The sequence below is a fragment of the Pleurodeles waltl genome, chromosome 2_1 (assembly GCF_031143425.1).
Source record: "Pleurodeles waltl isolate 20211129_DDA chromosome 2_1, aPleWal1.hap1.20221129, whole genome shotgun sequence".
NCBI lineage: Eukaryota > Metazoa > Chordata > Amphibia > Caudata > Salamandridae > Pleurodeles > Pleurodeles waltl.
The window spans coordinates 844,518,378-844,544,195 of record NC_090438.1 but is presented as its reverse complement, the minus strand read 5'-3'; the positions used below and the strand labels follow the sequence as shown (position 1 = coordinate 844,544,195).

The 25,818-nt window shown below is 45.8% G+C and overlaps 1 protein-coding gene across 1 annotated transcript in view; it reads right to left on the bottom strand.

The window, feature by feature from the left end:
• LOC138269392 (pyrimidine-specific ribonucleoside hydrolase RihA-like) overlaps positions 1-24,308 on the bottom strand; it is a 359,115-nt gene extending 334,807 nt beyond the window's left edge. The window contains exon 1 of the mRNA XM_069218793.1: positions 24,057-24,308. The gene's annotated coding sequence lies outside the window, so the exon portion shown is untranslated. The remainder of the gene's footprint in view (positions 1-24,056) is intronic.
• Positions 24,309-25,818: the final 1,510 nt, after the last annotated feature.

Below are 25,818 nucleotides of genomic sequence, written 5' to 3'. Positions count from 1 at the left end.
CCCTGACCTGGTGGACCAGCTCAGCAGGCACTACCTTATTGCCCTGTAGGCCAGTCTGACCATGTCGCACATTGGCTTTCAAGGGAACTGGAGATGTTGGGTGATGGAGACCAGAGAGAGCACTGCAGTCCCCATGTACTGGGTGTGATCACAGAACTAGGATTGGCAGCTAGCACCGGAGCAAAATCTGAGACACTCTCCGTCACTGAGCACAACAAAACTATGTTTGAATATGTCACTGCATATGCAGTAGATAAAGACTGTTTCTGGTGCTTTTTTGTCTCTGATTGAATTAACGGGAGCAAAAGTGGGGCCCAAAATCTTGGCTTCACACATGTCCTCTACATCAGGCCAGAGAGATGGTGCATCATTTCGTCAGCAACAGCAGCTCGTAGCTGTTATGTTCTGTGCGCGATGCACCTTTATGGAACGTTGTTAATTGTTATATACTAAATTGTCTTTATGATTCCGATGTCCGAGGCGAGCCGTTCGAGGACTGGCAGTTTACAGGCTGTCTTTACTGGAGCGGCTGCTTAGGACACCGGTGTCGATTTGATGGAAATAAACAACTTTATGAGGGTAAACACTGGTGAATCGTCCGTCTTTTGGATACTACAGTAGCCCTATCCTATCCTATCCATTCCATTCTGGCGAAGATGTCTACTATCCATCTAAACAAAGTCCTTCTCTCCCTGGTGGATCTTCAGTCTCTCCCATCAGAACAACCTCTGCCAGAACTCACCTGGGAGAACTACACATTTCGGCTGGTGTGTCGAATTGGCACATATCACACTTAAAGGCTTAGGTATACATGATTTGGAGGCTGGTGTAATATGATTGTTCATATGGGAGGATACATTTCAGTCTTTAGAAATTAGCGCTCTTCTCGAAGAAGGAAAGAGGATGACAAACTGTAGACTGGTAAGAAAGAATGTGCTAGCTTAGGGACATGTGGGTCATCTACCTTTTTGTGAACTCTCATTAATTTGCTTTCAGTTCCTAATGGCTAATGGAAATAGCAATGAATCTGTATGAAACTGTGTGTTCTGGGAAGCCCATTTTTAAAAAAATTCAATAGATTCTGCCAAACCTATATTTTCTGTCTCATTTAAAAAATAACGAATCCTGTTAATTTGCTGGAGTGGGATATCACTCAACAGCTTCAGTCCTTCGAGGAAGAGAACAGAAGTTCTAGTTCAGGTACATCTTTGACCCACTACATATGGAGGCAATAAAAGATAATGGCTGTGCAGTCTGTCACGCAACCATGCATTCATCGATCCATCCACTTTCTTCCATTCACCAGTTTGCACAATCAGGCATATACATTTGCCAATAAATGCACTTTTATTTTTAAAAAGCCAGACCTACTGACCGCGCAAATTAGTTCAACAATATCACTAAGCATGGTGGATGCAGCCTAGAATAGGACAGATGGCCGGAACTCAGGATAAACATAAACTCGTTCAGCTTCGACAGACTGTGAAACTCACAAGAGTTAGGTAAACTATGAGCCATTGCTTATATCAGTGTGGTTGGAACAACATCAGTGTTACATGGAATTAGTTATGTATGTGTTTTTTGTGTGCTAATTTTTATTGGAGGGCACTCCTATTTCAGTAATTTCACAGACAAGAGCACATCTGCACCAATGCAAAAATGAGTCAAATACTCTTTGCCAAATTTTTCTGAAGAAAACCTAAATTGTTCTAATTTTTTGTACCAAAGTTAGCAATAAGCAGAATAATATTACACTGGTTTTGCCGTGTCTACACAAGAAGTGAATCATGCATGTTCACACACTTGAGTCAGTGCTTTTGAATGGGCCTTTATGTTATAGTCTCAAACCTAAAAAAAAGTACTAGAATGCAATTGGCACACTCAGACCAAGAACTTCAATAGCATGCCAGGATTCACTAGTAAGGAGTGTGCCTGTACCACCACTGCCGAGACGAATGGAAGGCCGATTATTTCACCACCAACTTTAAGCCTCCATCACATTCTCTAGATAATTCGTATTTTTGCAACAGGTTGCATAATGGGCAAATGTATCACAGTCATGTGTACAGAAAATGGGTAAATGGGTCTGACCAGGAGAGGGATAGGAGGTGGCAACTAGAGATGTTTAGAATACATAGACTGGGATATTCATGAACATTTTGAAAGGCATTTCATACATTAGATGTACTCATGAAGTCAGTACACATAGTGTAAAATGTGTGTGAATGGGGAGGGGTAATCCCCTACACTCAAACCAGCATAAGTAACATCCACATTTTCTTTGTTTTTGTGCATTCCGTTTAAAGCCTATGATTAGTCGATTTAGTATTCTGTTAATTTCCTCAAACAGCTGTATGTAATTTCATTAAAAAACGATCTCACGGATGGCATTCCTGTGAAACCAACCACTTCAACACAACTTTTTAAAGGAAATGTGAAGGGTGAATGGCATGTAGAATTTCATAGAAACCAATTCATAAAACGTCTTTAGTCTGAAATTGGCATTTGTTTGGTGTTTTTTAAGGTGTAAATGGAATGCAGGTTTACTTTCAGAAACATTTTTGTCTGAGGTATTTATATCATTGATTTACTTCAGCAGACATTATTTCAGATCCATATCTTTTTCACTGTCAAACAATTACTTTTGATGCTTCTAATCTGTTGACTCCTCACCACTTCGAAACACCATCTATTCCTAAACCTCTCACAACCCCTAAACACCATAAATCCCTGCCCTCTCAAACCCTTTCATGATGCCTAAAATATGCCCATTCTGACCCTTAACTTCACCCAGCGCTCAACCCTAAAAACCTTTTTGACCCCCTAAATGCCACCCATCTCTGATCCATAGACATCCCTCACTACACACAAACTACATCTCAACATTGGCCCTAACCTCCACCCATCCCTCAACCCTGAAAGCCAGTTCTATCCTTAAACTTCATCCGTCACTGAACCCTAAAAGCTCTCACCACCCCTAAACTCCATCCATTTCCAATTCCTAAAAAACATATCCACTCCACCATCCCTGAACCCTTAAAACTCATAACCACCCTAAACTCCTCTCATCCCTGATCCCTAAAACCATTCCCACCCACAACATCAACCCAAAGGTGAACCTTAAAAATCCCTTAACACCCATACACTCCAACCATACCTGAGGCCTAACAACCATCACCACCCCTAGACTCCAAGAAACAGTGAACCTTAAAAAGCCCTCATCTCCCTAAACTCCACCCGTTCCTGACAAACCACATACCTACATAGCTGCCAAGCTTTCAGTTTGCCTATACGTGACATTTTCGTGGTGTTAACGTGTATCTGTGACATTTTATGCCTTAATGCGTGACACTTTGAGAGACACTTTGGGGCATATTCATTCTTGTTTTGCACCAAATTTTTGTTATTTTTCTAAAGCAAATTCGGTGCAAAACTAACTCCATATTTATACTTTGGTGCTAGACCCATCTTGCACCAGATTTATGGAGTTAAACTCATTTTTTTGACATGGAAACCTACTTAGCGGCAACGAGGTGCAAAGTAGGCGTTCACATGCACAAAATGACTCTATAGCCTTAGCTCCATATCTAGCCCCGGTGCTAAAATCACACAGGTGGGGGATGGGTCAAATAATGGTGCAAAGCTTGCTTTGCACCATTATTTAACGCCTGGGTCAGGTCACGTGTTAGGGGACCTGTGGTCCTATTTCCATGGTGGAACACCATGGAATAAGCCACAGGTGCCCTCCCCAGGGACACCAACACCAGAGGGACAGCGGAGGATGGAGGACCCCATCCCAGGTAAGTATAGGTAAGTACAGGTAAGTATGTTTTTTCAAAGTGCCATTGGGGGGCCTGAAATGGGTCCCCCTACATGGCACTGGGTGCAATGGCCATGCCTAGGGGACCCTGGTCCCCTGTGCAGGCTATCGGGGTGGTGGGCATGACTCCTGTCTTTTTAAAGACAGGAGTCATGTGGTATGGATGGTTTTGCATCAGAAAATGACGCGAGGCTGGGTAGAGTCATTTAAAAAAAAATCCAACCTCCCTAACTTCATTTTTTTGGTGCAAAACTCCCTTCTTTCATACCGACAGCCCCATCTGGCTAATGTCATTTTTTTCAACGCTAGCCTACCCTTTGCACTTGCTTGCATCATTCCATAAATATGGTGCCCGGCTGGTGCTCAGAAATAGTGCAAGCCGGTGCTAAACCTTTTGGTGCAAAACTGCATTAGTGCAGTTTTGCACCAAAAAGTATAAATCAGTGCCTTTTTCAAAAAGCAGACACTGAAGCTTAGCTAAGTGAAAGAATGGGCAATTGTTGACCTCCATTGTGTAGGTGGACACGTCCACACCAAATTAAGATCATAGTAACATGTTAGTACACCTCCCACACTTAGGTGGTCATTATGACATTGGCGGTCATCTGACCGCCACACTGGCGATGGCCGTAGTACAGGACGGAGGGCGACGGGAGCACCACATGGGAGACAGGCACTGATACAACTGGCTCTGATTCCTCCTTGGATGGAAGCTCCCTAGTGGTGGCGGAGCCCTCTGGGCCCCCCCAGCAACTTCATCTACCACCACCCCCCATATCAGCACCGCCCTTTCAGTAGCCCCCCACCGAGTTGCCCGTACTCGTTCAGCCTGGAGGGTGGGCGTCTCCTTTGCCCCAGGCACCTCAGACCCTGCCCCAGTCAGCCCGCTTCCCTCAGAGAGGAGGCCACTGATCTCCTGAGATCCATCTCTGTAGGGCAGTCAACCATAGTGAATGCCATCCAGGAGCTGGCATCCCAATTGCAGCAATGCAATGCCTTCCTGGAGAGCATTCATGGTGGCTTGGCGGCCCTACAGAGATCGTTTCAGGCTCTGGCCCCCTCCCTGACGGCAACCAGTGTCCTTGTTTCTTCCAGCCCCCCCTCCAACTACCTTTTCCCAGTCCCTGTCTTCTTCCTCCAGCCTATCCTATGCACACATTCTGACAAGCATGCACCCAAACAACAAACAGGACTTGCATAGACAAACACAGGCACCACACTTCAGTCCACAAGCACACACAGCCAACACACAGGTGCACACACAACATCAGCCACTGCCTCCACTGTCTCCCCCTCCTCCTCCCTCACAGTCACATCAGCACTCACACCTGTATGCACAGCATCAACAGTCCCAGATCCTGCACAGCCTTTCCCACAGTCACCACCACAGCATACCCGCAGACATGCACCCCACACACCACATGCACAGTCACCACCACCACCATCACCACCTCATGTATCACACCCACCTCACTTGCAGACACCACCACAACATCCATCCACACGTCCTGTTTGTCCTCTCCCACTGTGTCTGTCCCCTTTCAAAGACACACACACGCTCCCACTCAGACCCCAAACAGCCATCCACCTCACACATGCACACTGTCCATGCACTTGCACCTAAGTCAAGGACACCTCCTCCTCCTATTACCACTCCCTCTACCTCCACTCCCGTACCTCTTCCCACATCCCACCCCACTGGTCCTAAGAAGCTTTTCCTTTCCCACCTTGACCTCTTCCCTCACCCAACCCCCTGTCCTGCTCGTAAGAGGATGGTCCTACCCCCAGCCCAGTACCTCCAGCTCCAAACTGACTCCTGTTCCTTCTCCTAAGTGTACTCCTGCCACTAAGATGAAGAAGGGTGTCACTACGGTCCCCCATCCCAAGGACACTCCTCCATCCCCAAGCAGGAAGGGCAAGGGCCCGCCCCTTCCAATCCCAAGCCCAAGGACCCCCCTGGAAAAAAGAACCCACCCTTCCTTCAGTGACTGGGCTGTCAGGAGTCACTCTAGGCCTTGGACATTGCCCTGTGGCATTGTGATTCATTTGGACTGGCCCATGGCCCTATCTGTGAATATTTGTATTTACAATCTTGAGGTCGCTATATCTAATGTATTACAGTTATTAGACCAAAGGGATGTGTCCTGGTTTTCTTACCTTCTGGATTATGTTGGTATGGGACTTCTCTGCAGATGGTTCTGGGTGTGTGGTATGTGTGTATGATGTGTGTTGTGCATGTGTGTGTGTCACTCTCCCCTCCCTCCCTTTGTGCTAGGCAGCTGTACTTACCGTCTCCATCGGGGTTGGTGCTCCTGGACTGCTATTGCGTGGTACAGCATCGGAAAGACTTCCAGTTCTGGTTCCATGGCGGCTCTGTGTCCTTGAAGGTGAGTGTCTCCTTTTATATGTTGTGTTTCCACCAGGAATTGGTGGCATTGCTAACGCCCCGGAAATCCTGGCGGTCTGCTATGTCATAATATAGTGGGCGGGTCCTTGTCTTCCGCCTGCCTGCAGATAGATACTTCTGTGTTCAGTGGTCGTACCACACTGGCAGTTGGGGTGGTACGTTGGCTGTCTATGGGAGGGATCACTGCCATTGTCATAATTTGGCGGTCATTACCACCGGCCTACAGGAGTCATACCCCATGCCATTGTGGAAGGCTAATGTGTGTCCCTCACTTCTTCCAGGTGACTCCGGCTACCCAAACCTGTCCTGGCTCTTGCCTCCTATTAGGAATCCGAGAACAGGGGCTTAGAGTGGGAACAATGTGCTCTATCTGCTGGAGGAGGGGGGTGACAATGCACCTGTGGCAGCAGTGGACACTGAGGACAGTGAGGAAGTGGAAAAGGAGGAGGGGTGGACAACAGGACACATCATTCAGCAGTACTTCTAATGACACTCAGGTAAGACTGTTGAACTATACAATTGTCTATTTAAGTGATCTGCTGTGTGGCTTTAGTATAATGCCAGTCACTACCGTTACATCCCAACTGGCTGTCACCTATGCCCTCCCTTATTGCAGATGGTGCTGTGTTCACAACAGTGTAATGCTGTGATGTGTACAGACTGCTGAGACACATATGCAGGGTGGAATAACATATTACAGGACATATGCACAGGATCATACAATTCAATACAGTTCCATACATTGTACATTTCTTTCTGAAAAAGCACTATTATTCATGTTTTGTCCAAGGGTGTCTCTTTATAAATTAGATATACAATGCAAAGTGCAATAGGGTGGGGTGATGGTTGGAAAAAGTCCAGTGTAGTGGGCTAGTCTGTTTGTAGCACAGGTCCAGTGTCCAAGGAGCCATAGCAAGAGGAGCAATGGCAATTCAAAAGTGAGCAAGGTGACACAGTGGAATACAAGGGGGATATTCTGGAGTGGCTCAATTCCTGCCGGTGGTCTTGGCAACTATCTTTGCTGTCTGTTCAGGTCACAGGGAACATTTGCAGGGTGGTTCACCTTCTGCAGCGGGAAGTCCTGTGAGTCCTGTTGCAGGGCCTTCTGTCCAATAGCTGCAGATATGGAGGGCTGGTCAGTTCACTGGCTAGTGGTAGGGTCCCACTAGTGTGCTGTGTACTCTTGCATGATGTTGGCCATGTAACCTGCACCCCTGCAATGGAGGCCATGGTGGTATTCAAGGCCTGCAATTGTCGCATGACCTCCTAGTGGTGTTCCCCCTACAGCCAGTGGTTCTCCTGCATGATGTTGAACACCTGACCCATCCAGTCCTGGGATTGTTGGTATACCCCCAGGACATTTGTGAGTGCCTCCTGGGCAGTTGATTCCCTGGTCATGTCCCCCCCCCCGGTGCACAGCTGTCCTCTGACTGTCCCTGGTCCCCTGTGCCTGTGTCCCCTGGATGGAGTACCCACTCCCTCTGACACCAGGACCCTCATTGTCTTGCCTGTGTGGTGTGGACTCGGGTCCCTGTACAGGTGGGCACACTACTGATTGAGGTGTCCTGGGGACAAAGGTCTGGGGCATTGACTGGCTGCTGTGGTGTTTAATTCAGAAGGAGGGGGGCCCTGTAGTGGACTGTCTGTGGGATGGGGTAGCCGACTCACCAGTTGTCCCAGATGGGCCAGGGAGTTCATCCAGATCCAGACCTCCTGAGTTGCTGTCCTTGCTGGGGGCATCTTCTGGTGGGGGAACCTCCTTGCCGCTGACATTGGCTTGGGGACCTGTGGGGATGGAAGTAATGTGTTAGGGTACTTGTCTGCGACATATTCTGCATTTATAGCTTTCCCAGTGTTATTGGTGTTGTCCTCCCACCTTTAGTTGTGTATGGTGATGAATTGTGATATTGGCAGTTCTCCATGCTGTGGATGCATTGGTGGTGGGTGTGCAAGCAGAGCTGGAACGGATGTGCTTGCTGTGGGTATGGCATGCAGAGGTTGACATTTAGGTGTGGTAATTTGGGTGGAGCACTGTGTGGGATGGAATTTGGTGAAGGGAGTCAGGGTGAAGGGGTTAAATGGCATGCAGGTATGGGGGTGTGATAGGTTGTTAATGGTGACTAACCAGTGTCCAGTCATATGGTTACTCCAGTGAGTCCCTCAGGATGCAGTATTGCCAAGACTTGCTCCTCCTGTTAGCTGTGGGGGAGAAGGTGGGGGTCCACTGCCAGTCCTCCTCATATCAAGCTAGTGCTTTGCTGCAATGGAACACACCTTTCCCCGTAGGTTGTTCCACCTCTTCCGAATGTTGGCCCTTGTGCGTGAATGTTGTCCCAAGGCACTCAACCTATCCACTATTTTCTGCCATTGCTCCATCTTCCTGGTAATGGAGATCTGTTGTACCTGTGCTCCAAACAGCTGTGGCTCTACCCAGACTATTTCCTTCACCATGACCCGTAACTCGTCATCAGTGAAACGGGGGTGCCTTTGTGGGGACATGGGTGTTGCGTAGAGGGTGATGTTTGATGTGGTGGGGTGTGTGGTGTGTGATGGATATATGGTTAGTTGTGGTATGTGTGTGCAGTTGTCACTGGGATCGAAGTGGCAAAGTGTGGCAGTCTTCTTGTGTTTGCAGAGGTTTGTGGGTGTTGTGGGGGGTGTTTTATAGTGCTGTTGGTGGGTTTGTGGGGTATGTGTATTTGTGTCAGGTTTGCTTTTTTTGTTCCGGCCAATCTTGTATTGTTTTGTATTTGGGTGGACATCCTGCCTTGGTGGTGTGCACCGCCAATGGTTTACCGCTGTTGAATGTCTACTGTAGTCATTCGTGGGTTATTACTTGGAGGGTGTTGTTTTGGTGGCGTAATGGTATGGGTGCTAGTTCAGACAGTTTATCACGTTCAGTGGGTCTAGTGGATTTGCGGTTGTGGCTGTTTTTTGTCGGTTTTGTGTGTATGTGTCATAATCTGGCAGATGGATGTTCGCCTCCACAGCGGTATGTTGGCGGCAATCACCGCGGCAGTATTCAGTATTTATCACCAATGTCATAATGAGGGCCTTAATCTTACTGAACTACAAACAATACTATACACAGTAAGCATTCATGCAAAACAAACTCTTTGTAATCAGTGCTACTAAAATATCAGCAGTTGTTCTCATTGCTCTTCCCAGCACTAACTACCTTTAGTGGAAATTACAAGAACCAGAGCTAAATAAAATAAATAAACTGGACCTTGTTGGTGACCTGAAGAACATAGAACTGAAGTGCTGAGGAATGAGGCCACTACAAAACTATTATCATTTGTTGTTTTATAGCAAACAAGGGACATTATGCTGAGATACTTTGAGACCATGCCATGAATAGGGCCTGATTTGTTTGTCTGTGGAAAAATTTTATATTATACTTCTTTTTTATATCATGGATCAGATTAAAAATAATAAATACTGCAGTTTTTAAATCGTGTACGCAACCCAAAGGTAGTGGGGCTCTTTAATTGAACAGCAGTCACATTTCCAAAGACAAATTCATTTTTTAGGCATAGGGAGAAGCACAGAATGTTAAGCCTGGTTCCCCAATTCTAAAGTCAGTAAACTTTAATAGTAAAAACACAGGGAAATATAGAGATTAGACCTCACTGGGGGAATAGCTTGCTTTTTATTCATAGATTCACCTCGCAGCAAACAACATCATAGTCAAAAACAAACCTTTTCCGAAAAGATGTTGTCTCACTTTAATTGCCTTACCATGAGTTTAACTACTTAATGCTCATGTGGCCTGTATTTGCCCTGACATGGGCAAACAGCGTGTGCGGTCAGCAATGTACTTAACATACTCCTCAGTTTCTTCGGCCTCCTCTTCTTCCTGAGGAGTGGCAGCTCAGGGATGAAGGGACAGACAATCAGTAGGGTTGCAAGTCCTAGGTCTGGACTCTACTTCACAGTCGTATTCTTGAAGTTGGAGCTTCCATTTTGAAATTTGCGGGTTGGTTTTGAGGCTGTCCCTCTGAAGAGTGGAACGAGGGGTTTGTGGTAAGTGGTAACCACAAAAGGACATCCATACACATACAAGTGGAAATGATGACACCCCTAGTGTATTGCTATTGCCTCCTACTTTATTTCCGAGTAACGCTGTTCTGTCTGAGTGAGAGACTGGCTCGCCAACTGCACTGGGGACCATTCTCCATTTTCTAGTTGTTGCATCAGCACAGCTCCGAGTCCCTTGGGGCCTGCATCCACAGCACCTGTAGTATGCCCCTGGGGATTGAAGTATGTGAGGGTGGTATCTGACGACAATGCATTTTTAGTGCCTTGAACTAATTGTTCCTTTTCCTCGCTCCACACCCAAGGGAAAGATGACTTAGTTAGGTCCCTGAGTAGCTGGGTCAGTGAGGCCAGATCCAAGATGAAATGGCCACAATGGTTTAACATTCGTAGGAAACTGCAGACTTCTGACACTTTGGAAGGCAGGGTAGCTTCTTAGTCTCTCACTTTCTCAGGGTCAGGTGCCATGCCATCCGCTGAGAACATGTAGCCAAATAAATTGATTTTATGCTTGAAAAATTCACACTTACTTCAGTGCAAGGTGAGCCCTGAGTCCTGAATTCTTTAAACGAGACTTCTCAGTCAGCTCTGGTGTTCCTGTACCCACTGGGCATACATAAGGATATTACACCCAGTAGACCTGGCAATAACTCTTGTACGGTGTTCTGAAATACCTCAGCAGGGCGTGAGTTTTCAAAGTTGAGTCTCTAGTAGCGCCGCAGGCCCACATGAGTGGAGAATGTTATAATGTATCTTGACTCCTCATCTAGGATGAGCTGATGTTATCCTGAGCAGAGGGCTACCTTTTACAACCAAGTGGCTCTGCTGAGTTCTCCAATCAATTAGTGAATGGTATGGGTCAGGTGACGCTCCCATTTTATCGCGTCATTGGGGAGCTGCAAGTCTATGCATATGAGCTCTTCACCGAGTTGGTTTGGCTGTCACATCACCACAATGGATAATACCCATGGGGTGGGCCCTGACACCTTCTCTATGTTACCATTGGCTTCCAATTTTTCTAGTTCTCTCTCGACTTGAGGTCTCAGGTGGAACTTAATGCTCTTATGACATAGGGCAACTGGTTGAAAAAACTGGTCAATGTGCAGCAGCACAGTTTTTAACCTTTAGGCACCCAATGCTGTTGAATACTTTTGGGAGCTCACTTAGTATGTGGGCCACCCCTTCCAGGTGAAACCCAAATGCAAAAGTGACCACTCCTAGAGCTTCTGCTGTGCGACAATCCAGCAACATGCCGTGACCCACTAAAGTGACATAAATGCATGAGCTCACTGTCTGGGGTCCATGAGTTATGGGTGCTGTGAATTTTCCCAGCATGTGCAGTGGGGTGGTTTGCTCAAGTGCATATTCTCGACCTGATGCTTTCTGAAGAGGCTGCGTTGGCACCATGGATTGAAATGCTTCTGCTGACATGATGTTTATGGATGCGCAGGTATCTACAATGGTTACAAGCAGATGCACACCTATCGGCATCGGGCATCTGGGTAGTTGGCGTTGCGATTTAGTGCCAGTCCATATCGTGAAGACAGAGTGTACTGTGTTCTACACTTTCATCATCGTCAACGTCACTGTTGCTTTCACAGGTTTCGGGTATTGTGTTGACAGTTGTGCGTGGTGGTGGCCACTGTTTGATTCAACCACTTCTGCAAAATGATTGAATTTTCCACATCCTGCACACCGCTGCCCTTTGCAGGGCATTCTGGTGGGCAATGGGTTGGGCTGCCACAATATCCACATGGTGGTATTGGTATCACTGTTTTCTTCGGTTGTTCTGGTCCTTTTCGAGCTTCAATTCTATTAACTGGTTGTGCTTTTATTGTCCTCTGTAGGGCCGCCTCTCTTTGTGAGGTGCATTCTTTTGACAATTCTTTAAAACAGCCGATGGTCAGAATGTCTGCTAGCAATTCTACTGACTGCTGTAGGATGTGCTCTCTCTTCTTCACTTAAATGCAACCTTTAATCATCTGTCTTCATATCTCTTCCCTCTTGTTAGAAATGGGGTCTCTGGTTGGCAGTCAGTTTGTACTCTCTCGAAGCAGGGACCCTCACTCTAGTCAGGGAAATGCTTGGCACAAGCAGTCAGGCTTATCTCAAAGGTAATGAGTAAAGTATTTGTACCAACACACACAGTAGCACAGTGAAAACACTACAAAATGGACATCATACCAGTTTAGAAAAATACGCAATATTTATCTAAATCAAACAAGACCAAAATGACAAAAGCCAACATACACGTCAAGATATGACTTTTTAAAGTAATAAGAGCCCTACTCCATAGAAAACAATTGAAACATTGTTGTTACACAAAGTACTTGGTTTCCATTAAAACAAAAGTTGCCTGGGCCAGCTTGCGTTGAAAAAGTCAGCATTGTGTTGTTTTCTTACTCACAAGCGAGGCTGTGTGTTGTTTTCCAGATGGGGCACCTCGGATCAGTGCAGGTTTACATTGATTGTGACTCCCAGTGATGATGCGTGAGAAATCCAGCAGCATGGTGATGGAAAACCACGTTGCATGGGGTTTGCATCATTTTCAGCAGCTGCAAGTAGGTATTGAATTGTTTCTCCAGCCGCAAAACAGATGATGCGTCAATTCCCAGCCACAATACAGGTGGTGTCTTGATTTCAGCCTTGAGGTGGGTGGCACTTCATTATGACAGCCGTGTTGTAGGTGGTGTGTCGAAATTTTTCCTGTATGGTTTCCTGTGCGCGGATTTCAGTCCTTATTCTACCAGCTTCACCTTTCAAGGGCCCAGGAACTAGATAGGGCACTACTTGGCAGGGCAGGAGTCTCAGCAGAGGGTCCAGGTGCTGGCAGAGGAAGTCTTTGATGGCCCTGAGACTTTAAAATAGGAGGCAAGCTCAGTCCAAGCCCTTGGAGATTCTTCACAAGCAGGAATATACCACATAGTCCAGCCTGTGTCGTCTGTCAGACAGAAGCAGCAACTGCAGGCCAACCAAGCAAAGCACAGTCACAGGCAAAGGGGCAGTACTCCTTTTCCAGCTCTTCAGCTCTTCTCCTTTGCAGAGGTTCCTTTTGGTTCCAGAAGTAATCTAAAAATCTGGAGTTTTGGGTCGACTGTTTATACCCCTTTTTGCATTTGAAGTAGGCAAACTTCAAAGGAAAGTCTCTGTTGTTCACAAGATCCTGCCTTGCCCAGGCCTGGCTCCAGACTCACACCAGGGGGATGGAGACTCCATTGTGCGAGGGCAGTAACAGCCATTCAGGTGTAAGTGACAGCTCCTTCCTCCACTGCAGCCCAGATGGCCTACCAGGATATGCAGGCTACACCCCAGCTCCCTTTGTGTTACTGTCTAGAGGAGATTCACAAACAGCTCAACTGTTAGTCTCACCCAGACAGGGAATACAGAAGCCCACAGAGTCGCAGAATAGTTCAAGCAAGAACATGCTCACTTTCTAAAAGTGGCATTTTCAAACTGACAATCTATAAAAAACAACTTTACCAAAAGATGTATTTTTAACGTGTGAGTTCAGAGACCCCAAACTCCTCATCTATCTGCTCCCAAAGGGAAACTACACGTAAAACCTATTTAAAGGCATCCCCCATGTTAACCTATGAGAGAGATAGGTCTTGCAACAGTGAAGCTGAATTTGTCAGTATTTCACTGTTAGGACATGTAAAACACATCATTAAGGGCCAGATGTATCAAAGGGTTTTACCCATTCTGTTTCTATGGGAAAATGCGATGGTAGATATGGCCCTAAATGTTCCACCTTTAACATACATTGCACCGTGCCCGGGGGCTACCCAGGGCCTAGGCTTTAGGGGTGCCTTACATGTATAAAAGGGAAGGTTTGAGCCTGGAAAATGTGTACACTTAAAAGGTCAAAATGGCAGTTTAGAACAGCACACACAGACACTACAGTGGCAGGTCTGAGCCATGTTTACCCGGCTACTCATGTGGGTGGCACAATCAGTGCTGCAGGCCCACTAGTAGCATTTGATGTACATGCCCTGGCCACATCTAGTGCACTTTACCAGAGACTTACTAGTAAAATTAAATATGCCAAACATGGAAAAGGCAATTACACATACAATTTACACAGGGATCACTTGCACTTCAGCACTGGTCAGCAGTGGAAAAGTGCTCATAGTACAAAAAACAGCAAAAACAGAGTCCAGCACACAGTCAAAACATAGGAAGCAAAGGCAAAAAAGACAGGGGAGACCACGCCAAGGATGCCAGGGCTAACACCTCCCATCTGTGAAATCACATGTACTTGCCAACTTTTTTAGTCTGATGTAAAGCCATCAATGGATTTTTGGGGGTTTTGTCAACCCAGGTAAAAGATAAACCGCTCATAGTCCTGGTTCACCATTGGTTTGAAGAATGCATTTAGAGTGGCTATGAGTGTTCTAGCAGTCTTCAGTCTAGTGCTTCATGGGTTATTTTTATGTCTCACCAGTGGCTCAGAGTTGGGGCAGGGCAGTGGAGAGCATCCTTCAGACCTCGTGCAGGCCTCATGCAGGGCTGACTCTGCTTCCACACATGAGGACAAACATTGCTGAATCAGGCTACCTACCGAGCTGTTCAACGGGCCAGGCAGATCCGTTTCTGAGCACAACTGTGCTCCCAGCACTGAGGGGGGGCACACTGTGCGTGGCTCGAGCAAAGTGCTCTAATGGCAAAGCATGCAGCTTCCACCGGCAATGAGACTAAATCCTTCTGTGGCAGAGTGGAAGCCTTGGCATTCAACAAACCAAGCCTTTGACAGGACTAGCAGTGAGCTCCTAAGAAGAACCTGGATCTCCAAATGTATTTTACTTAAAAATTAAGCACCCCTGTCCACTATAACAGAGAGGACAAAACATTCAAAAGAAAGCAACATTTTGATCACAGACACAGTGCTTCCACACCCAAAATAGAGGTAGTAAGCACTATATAAATGCTCTGGTACAATACAATACTGAATATGAAACTGAACCAGACAGAAATCCGACTGCTTCCTATGATGAAATAATTGTGATCAGGGCATGAGTGATGTTGGAAATGACCCTTTCAGCAGGGTTATCCCCAAACATTTTGCCTTTCTCCTCCTGGTTTCGGGATGCTCTTTTTGTTGGCTTTTTACGACTTTATGTTTTATTTTTACTGCTAATCAGTGCTAAAATGCATGTGCTCTCTCCCCTAAAACTTGGTATGATTGGCATATTTAATATTCCTGTAAGTCCCATGTAAAATGGTATACCATATACCCAGGGGCTGTAAAATAAATTCCAATAGAAGGCCTTCAGGGCTGATTGCGCCACCTACAGGAGTAGCCTTTCAAACTTGTCTCAGGCCTGCCACTGCAGCACCTGTGTACACAGGTTACTGCCACATTGATTTGGCAATTAAATCTACTTGCCAAGGCATAAACTCCTTTTTTTACTACACCCTAGATAGGACTATAGACAGGGTGCTGTGTATGTAAAAGGTAGGACATGCACTTTTATGTTTTGCATGTTTGAGTAGTGACAAACAGCCCATTTAGTTTTTCACTACTGTGACGGCTGCTTCTCTCATAGATTGGCATTGGGAACTACCTTATATATGTCTTAGTGGTAATTTTTAATCTTGAAGGAGTAACAAGGGCATATTTTGTATGTTTGGAATGGTAGTGAGAAATCCTGCTTACTGGTGTAGTTGAATTTTAAACAGGCTGTGTCCCTGCCTCACACAATGGGCTGATTTACACCTTACTGATGCCTGAAGCCAGGGATGGGTTGAAAGGGGTAGTGTTACACTTGAAAAGGTCCCTTTGAAGTCACCCCTTGAACTAAGGCATTTTTTTAGTATAAGTACAGGGTCTCTGGCCCCATGATTGTAGATCATATTTGGACCTGGGACCAAATCTCTGTCAGAATGACTGCTGTGCTGCAGAAAATGACTCATCTGGACTGCTCTTCTGCTGCTGTTCTGCTGTTGTCTGGATTGCTTTTCTGCCTGTTGCCCTGATGGCAGCTGCTCCCTGACTTTGGTTGATCCAGGCACTACAAGGGCTACAGGAAAGATCACCATTAGGACCACTGTCCTGGCTAGGCTGGACTGTTTGCCTACTCCTTCCTGGCTTGTGTCGCCCCAAGTGTTCACCCAAGGGTGCAGCTCAGGGTGAACGCAGGATTGCTGCCTTCTGGTTCCAACAGCTGTGCCTCAGCTTCTTTACCCCTGAGATTGCTGAGTGTGTTTTCTATAAGTGCCTGTTGAGCGCTTTATAGTTTCAGTGCATTTTGAGCACTCCATAGCCTGTGAAGGACAGTGATGTAGGAGGCTGGCCTGGCTTGTAGTGGGTACCTGATGGTACTTACACCTTGTGCCAGGTCCAGTTATCCCTTATTAGTAAATAAGTAGTGTTCTAGCAGCTTAGGCTGATAGAGGTAGCTATATTAGAGCAGCTTAGGCTGAACTAGGAGACATGCAAAGCTCCTACTATACCACTTATATCATATAGCACTATATCATAAGAATCACAATACTCAAACAGTTGAGAAAGCCGGCAGGATTAGGCGATACAATGTCGCTGGTAGTCTTCTTGCTACTTTGTTGCAGGTTTGCAGGCGTCCTGGAGCAGACAGCGGTCGATCCTTGGCAGAAGTCGAAGAGGAAGATGCAGAGGAACTCTGGTGATCTCTTGCATTCGTTATCTGAGGAAAAACCCACAGGAGAGACCCTAAATATCTCTTAGAGGAGGATTGGCCACCTAGTAAGGTAAGCACCTACCAGGAGGGGTCTCTGACGTCACCTGCTGGCACTGGCCACTCAGAGGCCTCCATTGTGCCCTCACACCTCTGGATTCAAGATGGCAGAGGTCTGGGACACACTGGATGAGCTCTGGGCACCACCCCTAGGGTGGTGATGGACAGGGGAGTGGTCACTCCCCTTTCCTTTGCCCAGTTTCGAGCCAGAGCAGGGACTGGGGGTTCCCTTAACCGGTGTAGACTGGTTTATGCAAGGAGGGCATTTCCAGAGGCCAGGAGGGGCTACTCCTCTCAGGTCTTTAACACCTATTTCCAAAAGGAGAGGGTGTAACAGCCTCTCTCAGAGGAAATCCTTTGTCCTGCCTTCCTGGGCTGCCCAGACCCCAGGAGGGCAGAAGCCTGTCTGTGGGTTGGCAGCAGTGGTAGCTGCAGTGAAAACCTCAGAGAGCTGGTTTGGCAGTACCCGGGGCCCATGCTGTAGCCCCGGGGATGCATGGGATTGGCATCCCAATACCAGATTTGGCATGGGGGGACAATTCCATGATCTTAGACATGTTACATGGCCATATTCGGAGTTACCATTGTGAAGCTACATATAGGTATTGACCTATATGTAGTGTAAGCGTATAATGGTGTCCCTGCACTCACAAAGTCTGGGGAAATTGCCCTGAACTATGTGGGGCACCTTGGCTAGTGCCAGGGTTCCCTTACACTTAGAAACTTTGCACCTAACCTTCACCAAGTGAGGGTTAGACATATAGGTGACTTATAAGTTACTTAAGTGCAGTGAAAAATGGCTGTGAAATAACGTGGACATGGGGACATGGTGCAGAACAGCCTGTGAAGAAAGCCTGCTAAGTCCAGGGCAAGCTCCCTGTGCTGGGGCAGTATTTCCTTTTAGGGCTTGCCGGGGGCCGTACTTCCTTCCAGGGCTTGCCTGAATAGCAGAATGGTCACAGCAAACGGATATTACACACGCTCTATACGCACTGGCAGTCCTGTGTAAGAATTGTCTGAGCTCCCTATGGGTTGTAAAAGAAATGCTGCAGCCCATAGGGATCTCCTGGAACCCCAATACCCTGGGTACCTAAGTACCATATACTAGGGAATTATAAGGGTGTTCCAGTGTGCCAATTAGAATTGGTGAAAATGGTCACTAGCCTATAGTGACAATTTTAAAGACAGAGAGAGCATAAGCACTGAGGTTCTGATTAGCAGAGCCTCAGTGACACAGTTAGTCACTACACAGGGACACACATTCAGGCCACAAACTAAGAGCACTGGGGTCCTGGTTAGCAGGATCCCAGTGAGACAGGCAAAAACAAACTGACACACAAGTAAACAAACAAAATGACACACAAGTAAAAATGGGGGTAACATGCCAGGCAAGATGGTACTTTCCAATAAGTGCGTATAGAGCGTGTGTAATATCCGTTTGCTGTGACCATTCTGCTATTCAGGCAAGCCCTGGAAGGAAGTACGGCCCCCGGCAAGCCCTAAAAGGAAATACTGCCCCAGCACAGGGAGCTTGCCCTGGACTTAGCAGGCTTTCTTCACAGGCTGTTCTGCACCATGTCCCCAATGATGACATTTGCCCCACTGCAGAACTGGAATGTGGCAGAGGGGGGGATAGAAGTGACAACCACGGCATTGTGTGGCTACATCTCTGCAGTCTATCGGTGTCAGAGGACTCAGCGAGACCTTCCCACCGTGGGTGGCTCCAGAAGCAACACCATCCCACTGCAGCAGTCCACAGGGAAGGAGAGAGGTCCCAAATACTCCGGTTGTCAAACAACCCGGCCTGCTGAAAGGAGAGAGGCGGTCCTGGCCTCAGTACAGCGCTCTCACGGGCAGCTATAGTGGTAATCCTGCACATGAGGGACCGGGAGCAGTCTCCCCATGACTACCTACGAAGTGGGTGTGCCCCCAGTTTGGAAACATACGCTGGGGCATCTGTTCTACAGTGGTCCTGAGAGCCCAGTCCTCAACAGAGGCCCCAGCTCGGGATCAAATCACTGGGGGCATATTTAACATATTGCAGGGAATAGGCCCAAAAGTGTCCCAATGCCCTAAAATATTTCATAAACTCACCACCTAACCCCTAATATGAGGGCAGGTGCACCACATCCCATGTTCTGATAGGACCTTCCAAATGATGGTGACATGTGAGGATTATTGTGGGTTTACTGCTCCGTGTTATGCCTTGCACATTGCTAATTAATATCATTGTGGGTCTCCTAGGGCCCAAAATAGCGAGTATTGCTTCAATATTTTCACAGTGTGCACCAGGATTAGGACTCATGTGCTTATGAAGATGTTTGGGGATACAAACGTTTGAAAGTACCATTTCAAGCCCTAATGTCACAATGTATATAACTTTAGGTTTATGCACTGACAAGATAGTGAATACTACTTCATTGTTGGCATACTAAGCATTGTGGTTATAATTTATAGCATTTTTTGGAATTCATATTATACAAAAAATATTTTTTTATACATAATTCTATGTGGAGTCTCTTCTGTGGTGTATTTATTGTGTCACTGATAGGAGTCTGTTATGCAGATGCTTTACATATTGCCTCTGAGGGTAGGCCTGACTGCTCTGGGACAAGGGAGTGAGCACAGGTTATCTTTGGTGTGTAACTTACTTGCCCTGACTATTCTGCCTGGCTAGGTAGCACACCCAAGCCAACAAGAAACCCCATTACAAGTAAACTCTAACTTCAGCAATGCAGTGAGGTCATACTAATGCCAGAACACGACTGGAAAAAAAAAATATTGTTTTTAATGAGGGCCAAATTGTCTTTACTCAGTGAATACAGGAAATAAATGGTAGATAAAATAACAGGAACATTTGAAAGGAGAAAAACATTCTCACATGTACAGTAAAGGTATTTTGGTAGTCGCACTTTCTCGAAAGGACTTTAGTTTGTGGAAATAACCGTCCAAAAAAGGGTGACCACCCGTCCGTAAATTTCACGGACTGTCCGTAATTTCTCCCTGCCGTCCGTTGTCCGTGATGAAAAGCTTAACGGACGGCATTTGTCTGTAATTTTAGCCTTTCACCAAATGGACAAAGGAAGGTCGTGCGAAATTAAGGGCGATTAGTTTCCTCAGCAGCTTTCAAAGGCAGGGAGTCTCGTGTGCTGTGAGGGAGGGAGGGGCAGACAGATAAGAATCAGACCCTCTTGCCAGGGGGTCTCCTTACCTAAAGACATGCAAATGTGTGCAACTGGTAAATCTGCAAATGCAAAGGGGCTTGAAAACCTGCATTGACTTTGCTAAAAGGAGTCACTTGAAGTTTTCTGGTGGCAAAGATATTTCTTTTAGAGAGGTACTGTAATGGTGTTCCAAGGTGAGCTGTGGAGTGTGTGGTTTTAATGAAGTGTTATAACATTTTTTAGTACTAGGTATAAACTGTATATTATTCAAATCTGTATTTGAGAAGCGCTTTATTTTATTTAACCGAAATGTATTTGCGCATTTTGTAGCACCTTTTATTATGATGTAATTGTATTTTTCACAGTTCTTTCAGCGACCTCGGTACCTCATAGTACTAACAAACATTGGCAAAGCCAACAGGTCTCGCCTACGAAAGAGTTATTGTCTTTGCTAATGTGTTTTAGCCATTAGCCATGTTATACACCTGAGTACCTGCTGTTCAGCATGGCTTAAGGTTAGTGGCATAATTGTGTGGAGTGGAGTAGAGTGGCTTAGGAGCTGTGGCGTTGAGCCCAGTGGTGCAAAGTACAGTGCAGTGGGGTACAGTGCAGTTGTTTAGAGTGCGTTAGCGTAGAGTGCAGTGGTTTAGAGTGCAGTGGCATGGAGTGGCGTGGGACAGAGTAGAGTGGCATAGAGTGCAGTGGAGTAGAGTGGCATACAATAGAGTGGCAGAGAGAGCAGTAGTGTAGAGTGGTATAGTGGCATAGATTGCAGAGTAGACTTGCGTTGCCGGGAGTGCAGTGGCGTAGTGTAGAGTGGTGCAGAGTAGAGTATAGTGCTGTAGAGTGGAGTGATGCAGAGTAGAGTGGCATAGAATGCAGTGGCATAGAATGCAGTAGTACATAGCAGATTGGTGTATAGTACAGTGGTGGATAGTGCAACGCTGTGGAGTAGTGTCCGTGCAGTGATGTAGAGTGGCACAGAGAGCAGTGGCGTAGAGTACAGTGGTACAGAGTAGAGGGCAGTGGAGTACAGTGCAGTTGTTTAGAGTGCATTGGCGCAGAGTGCAGTGGCATAGAGTGGCATGGGGTAGAGTTACATAGAGTGCAGTGGAGTAGCAGAGACTGCAGCAATGCAGAGTTGTGCAGTGTCAGAGTGCAGAGTAGACTCATGTGGCGTAGAGTGCAGTGGTGTAGAGTGGTGCACAGAGGAGTATTGTAGAGTGGTGTAGAGTAGAATATAGTGCCTAGAGTTCAGTGGCGCAGAGTAGAGTGGTGTAGAGTGCAGAGCTGCAGAGTAGAGTGTCAGTGCAGTGGTGTAGAGTGGTACAGAGAACAGTGGCATAGAGTACAGTGGTTCAGAGTAAAGGGCAGTGGCACACAGTGCAGTTGTTTAGAGTGCACTTGTGTAGAGTGCAGTTGCATAGAGTGGCATTGGGCAGGGTAGAGTGGCATAGAGTGCAGTAGAATAGAGTGTATTGGTGCAGAATGCACTAGTACAGAGCAGAGTGGTGTAGAGTATAGTGGCGACCAGTGCAGTGTGCGGGGGGGAAGGCTTAGCAAAGGCAGTGCAGGAGCATGGAGTTTCTTCGGGTCAGTGAGTTTACAGGTTCTGGCAGGGCAAGAGAAAGCTGTGCATGATAACCCCAGATGGTGATCCATGGAATGGTCAGTAGGAAACAATGAGCAGTGTATTAAGCCTTCCTTAAAAGCATTTACTGGTAAACCCCATCTAATGCAGGGAGGTGGGCAGCGAGCCACCCATTGGACCTGTGCAGCTGAATAATAGCATTCTAAGCCCAGAAGACCTAATCCACCCGCAGTAACAGGTAACTTTAGAGTGGAAAGAGCTACCCGATGGCACTGCAACAACCAAATCAGATGTGTGGCCTGTCTGAAGAAGGAATGAAGGACGAGCAGGGGAAGGTTTGCAAAATAATACTATCATTGGGGTAGCACACCATCTTCGCTAGTGCCACACGGCCCACTAAAGAAAGCAGAAGAGAAGACCAAAAAGCAAACTGGGCTTGGAGGGACCATTCGCTCTGCCGAGATTTTCATCCTGGAAATTAGTGTAAGAATGGTAGATCTTAATCACTAGATATCAAAAGGTAACTGGTTCCTAGTTCAATCTGAGATCTAATTGTATATAAAGGGGAAAACAGTGCCATATGTTTAAGAAACACTAATTACATTTTAAAATTTGTACATTTTGTTTGTAAAATTTACATCCCAAATATTTAGAAGATTCTATGTGTACTTGACACTTAAGGATAACCCAGATCTCTACTTTGGCTTTTGCTCAATTTCAAAACCATTTAAAGACATGGACAAAGCAGGCAATTGCCTTGCACAACCTTGCAAGGGGTCTGCCCCCTGCTCACCCTTCACAAGCACTAACAGCGAACCATTGCACCAGAAGAGTTTGCCAAGGTGGATGGGTGTTGCTTGTTCGACCACTTGACAGTGCCTCTTCTGTTTCGCTCCTGTGTGCAGAGACAACTCAACAGGTACCCAATACCTTCGAATAGTCTTGGTGGACCCACCTTGTCTGATTTTAGGGATTGTCCCACCTTGTTCTTCTCTTCTTTATTTATCCAGTTTTTATCAACAACGCTTTGAATTACTTGCTGAGGATCTCCCATTTGATCTCAATTTCATCCTCCTCTTTTATTATCTTTTATTGGTAGTCCAGGCTCCCATTTCTGAGATAAATGTAGAGTCCCAGACATACACTCTAGTGCAGTGAGACTACAGACAAATTATGGGTGCCTCACATCCTGACATTAGGTGTGAGACTGTCGTCCACACCATCTGCCCAGCCTCTTTAAAAAAAAATGTAGGTTTAAAGTCCATGGGCGGTTGGGGTAAGCCAGATGTTTTTGTTCAATTTGTTTAAATTAGCATAAGCTTATTTACCTTAATGTTTCCCATACTGTTTGCCAGGGGTTTTAAAATGTACAGAAACATAATCAAAATGTTGGGTAGGGGCGGATGGGCTTTCCACAGTACTGAAGGGCATTAATTTACTACTGAACAAGGACGTAATGTGACACCTGAATGTAGCATACCAGAAGGCAATCACAAAAAGACCACAGTGAATAAAAAGTGCTATGTTAAAAAAGAATAAATAAGTGCACTGACAAAATAGTGAGGCATGGCCTCTCTTGCGTTTGTCTGTAAAACTGACGTTTGTTCTTGAATTTTTGTCCTGAATTTTAACCCTTTGTCCTGAATTTTTTCCTGAATTTTGACCCTTTGTCCATAATTTTTTACAGTCCTGTCCAGAATTTGCCTCAATCCCAGGTGGTCACCCTAGTCCAAAAACGTGTACCATTCCATGTGCTTTTGATTAACAATTTGCTTGCAGACATCTTTGTAACGAGTCACATTTCCTTTCCGAAAAGGAACATTTGGCAGTTGCATCTCATATAAAATAATTGTACAACATGGAATTAAAAAACTGCTATAAAAAGGATAAATCAGCATTACTGTTCTTGGTCTTTTGTAAGCCCGAGGGAAAAGGTTAATGTTTTCTATGCAAATAATGTACAGTTAAAAAAAAAAGTCTCCTTCGGGAAGGTTTTCGTTGAAAGAAGCCCCCACTGAAAAAACAAAACAAAAAATACTTTTAGCTGTCAAATTCTCTTACCTACAGAATGAGTGTATTCGAACAATTCTGCAAACCCTTCTTTTCTGGCATGCACAGCCCCAGGTAAAAGTGTTGCTGAACTGACATCTTTACAAACGTCATAAGTTTGCAACCATTAAGAAGCGCAGTCTAAGGTTACACAATGATTACGGTACTGCCATCCCTTATTTCTTGTTATCTCATTCCAGCCTTTATCACTGCTTATTTAATATGATAATATGTGAAAATTGTCAAGCCGTTGTCCGAAGGATTGTGCGCATACCTTGCTTAGGTCCTAGTAGAGCAGTGCAGAGTTCAGAACGAAGGCAGCAGCGATGACGAACCGGGCAGCGTTTCTAGGGCAGAGGCTCCAAGAGAAGGAAGAAATCCCCCCTTCGAATCCACAACTACGCACGGTGCACTGCTCCGATGCAACGATTTTGTATTCAAATCGTTCCCCAAGTTTAAACTTTCGTTCAGCCCCCTCACTAGAATCTCTATCCTTTTCTGCTTTCCCCTCTTCCGAGTTTCTCCGCCTCTTTCCCACCAAGCTCCAACTCTGTTTTTTGTTTACCTTCACAGCCTCCAATGGCTCCTGGCCTAACTCTCATTGATTATTTTTCTACACAATGGCTACCCGCCGGCTGAAGTCCACCAAAGGCCTGATTTAGAGTTTGGCTGGCGGGTACTCACCCACAAACACGACGGATATCCGTCCGTCTAATTAACAGGGAATTATATCCTAATTCATTCAGTTGTAACTAGGCAGATGGCTATCCGTCACATTTGTGAAAAATTGCCCATTCGCAATACTCTAAATCAAGGCCGAAGTTTTATTTTCTTGGTATGACGAAAACATTAAAAAAAAGACCGGTTCTCACGTTTATCAAGCAAACATTTCGAGTCTTGCGGTGCTTTGCTGGCTTCTGTTTCTCAGTGTGCTGGTGAATACATGATCTTCATGCAAAGAAGTATGTGCTACTCTTTCTGCATAGTAATGGACCCATTAGCGTTGTTCCACGGTGCATTGTAGATTCCATAATCTGATACCTAGAAATATAGACTATCATCCCATATTTGTGGCTGTGGGCCATATGAGTGGTTCACGTGTTATTGTATGGCATTGCAGCATTTATTTAGTGTTTACTACCTATACGAAGGACATTGAAGCTTTCTTACATGGACAGACAGCAACCTAGGCTCTGGTTGGGGGGGTGCTGTCTTCGTGTTTTGATGCATTGTGGAAGTGTTTCCATATCATGGGTGATGATCACTGAGGCGTGGATTTCATGTTTTGAGAGACAACACTTAGCAGTGGGGTGGATGAAAAACTGTGTGAGACAGCTGTGCAGAATGTGGTTTTCAGTAAACTGGTGTCTTTGGGAATCTCTGTAAAGTCCTTCTATGGTATGTATAATGATCATAGTCTACTTAACTGGTTACTGCACTGGGTTATTCACCATGATATTTTGCTTAAACGTTTTGGTCCTAAGCAGCCATGGATGGAGAGAGAAATGATGGGAGGATGTGTTGGGATGGGCTTTGTTACTGTCATCCCATATCTGAATGCCATTGCGAAATGTAAAGTAGCATGTTCCAGAGCTTAGTGGCTTGCACTAAAATAGCAATGCCTCCTATGGATTTCTTATGGTACCCTGTATGAACATCCTTGGTGTATGCATGGTGCGCTGTGTCCTGCTTTGTTTGTATTGTTCAAATTTAACATGTAGACTTAGTAGTCCTTTTCCTTGCAAAGCTCTGCGGAAAATGTAGCATACCTTGGACATTGCCCTTCTGTAGGAAGCTGGCTCTTTATATAACATACCAGAAAGAGGTATGCTGTGTAAAGAGTCCAGGTACCCCCTTAGAAGTAGAAATCTCAAGTGCTCTATTTGTGGTAGAGTGGTAAGTAGCTTAGGTTTATCAAAGGGGATTATTAGACATTTGTTGCATACACTATGTAAATAAATGAGAAACACATACTCAATAAGGGGATCCACACGAAAGTAGAAAACAACCCACATATTTTTAAATATTTTTTAACA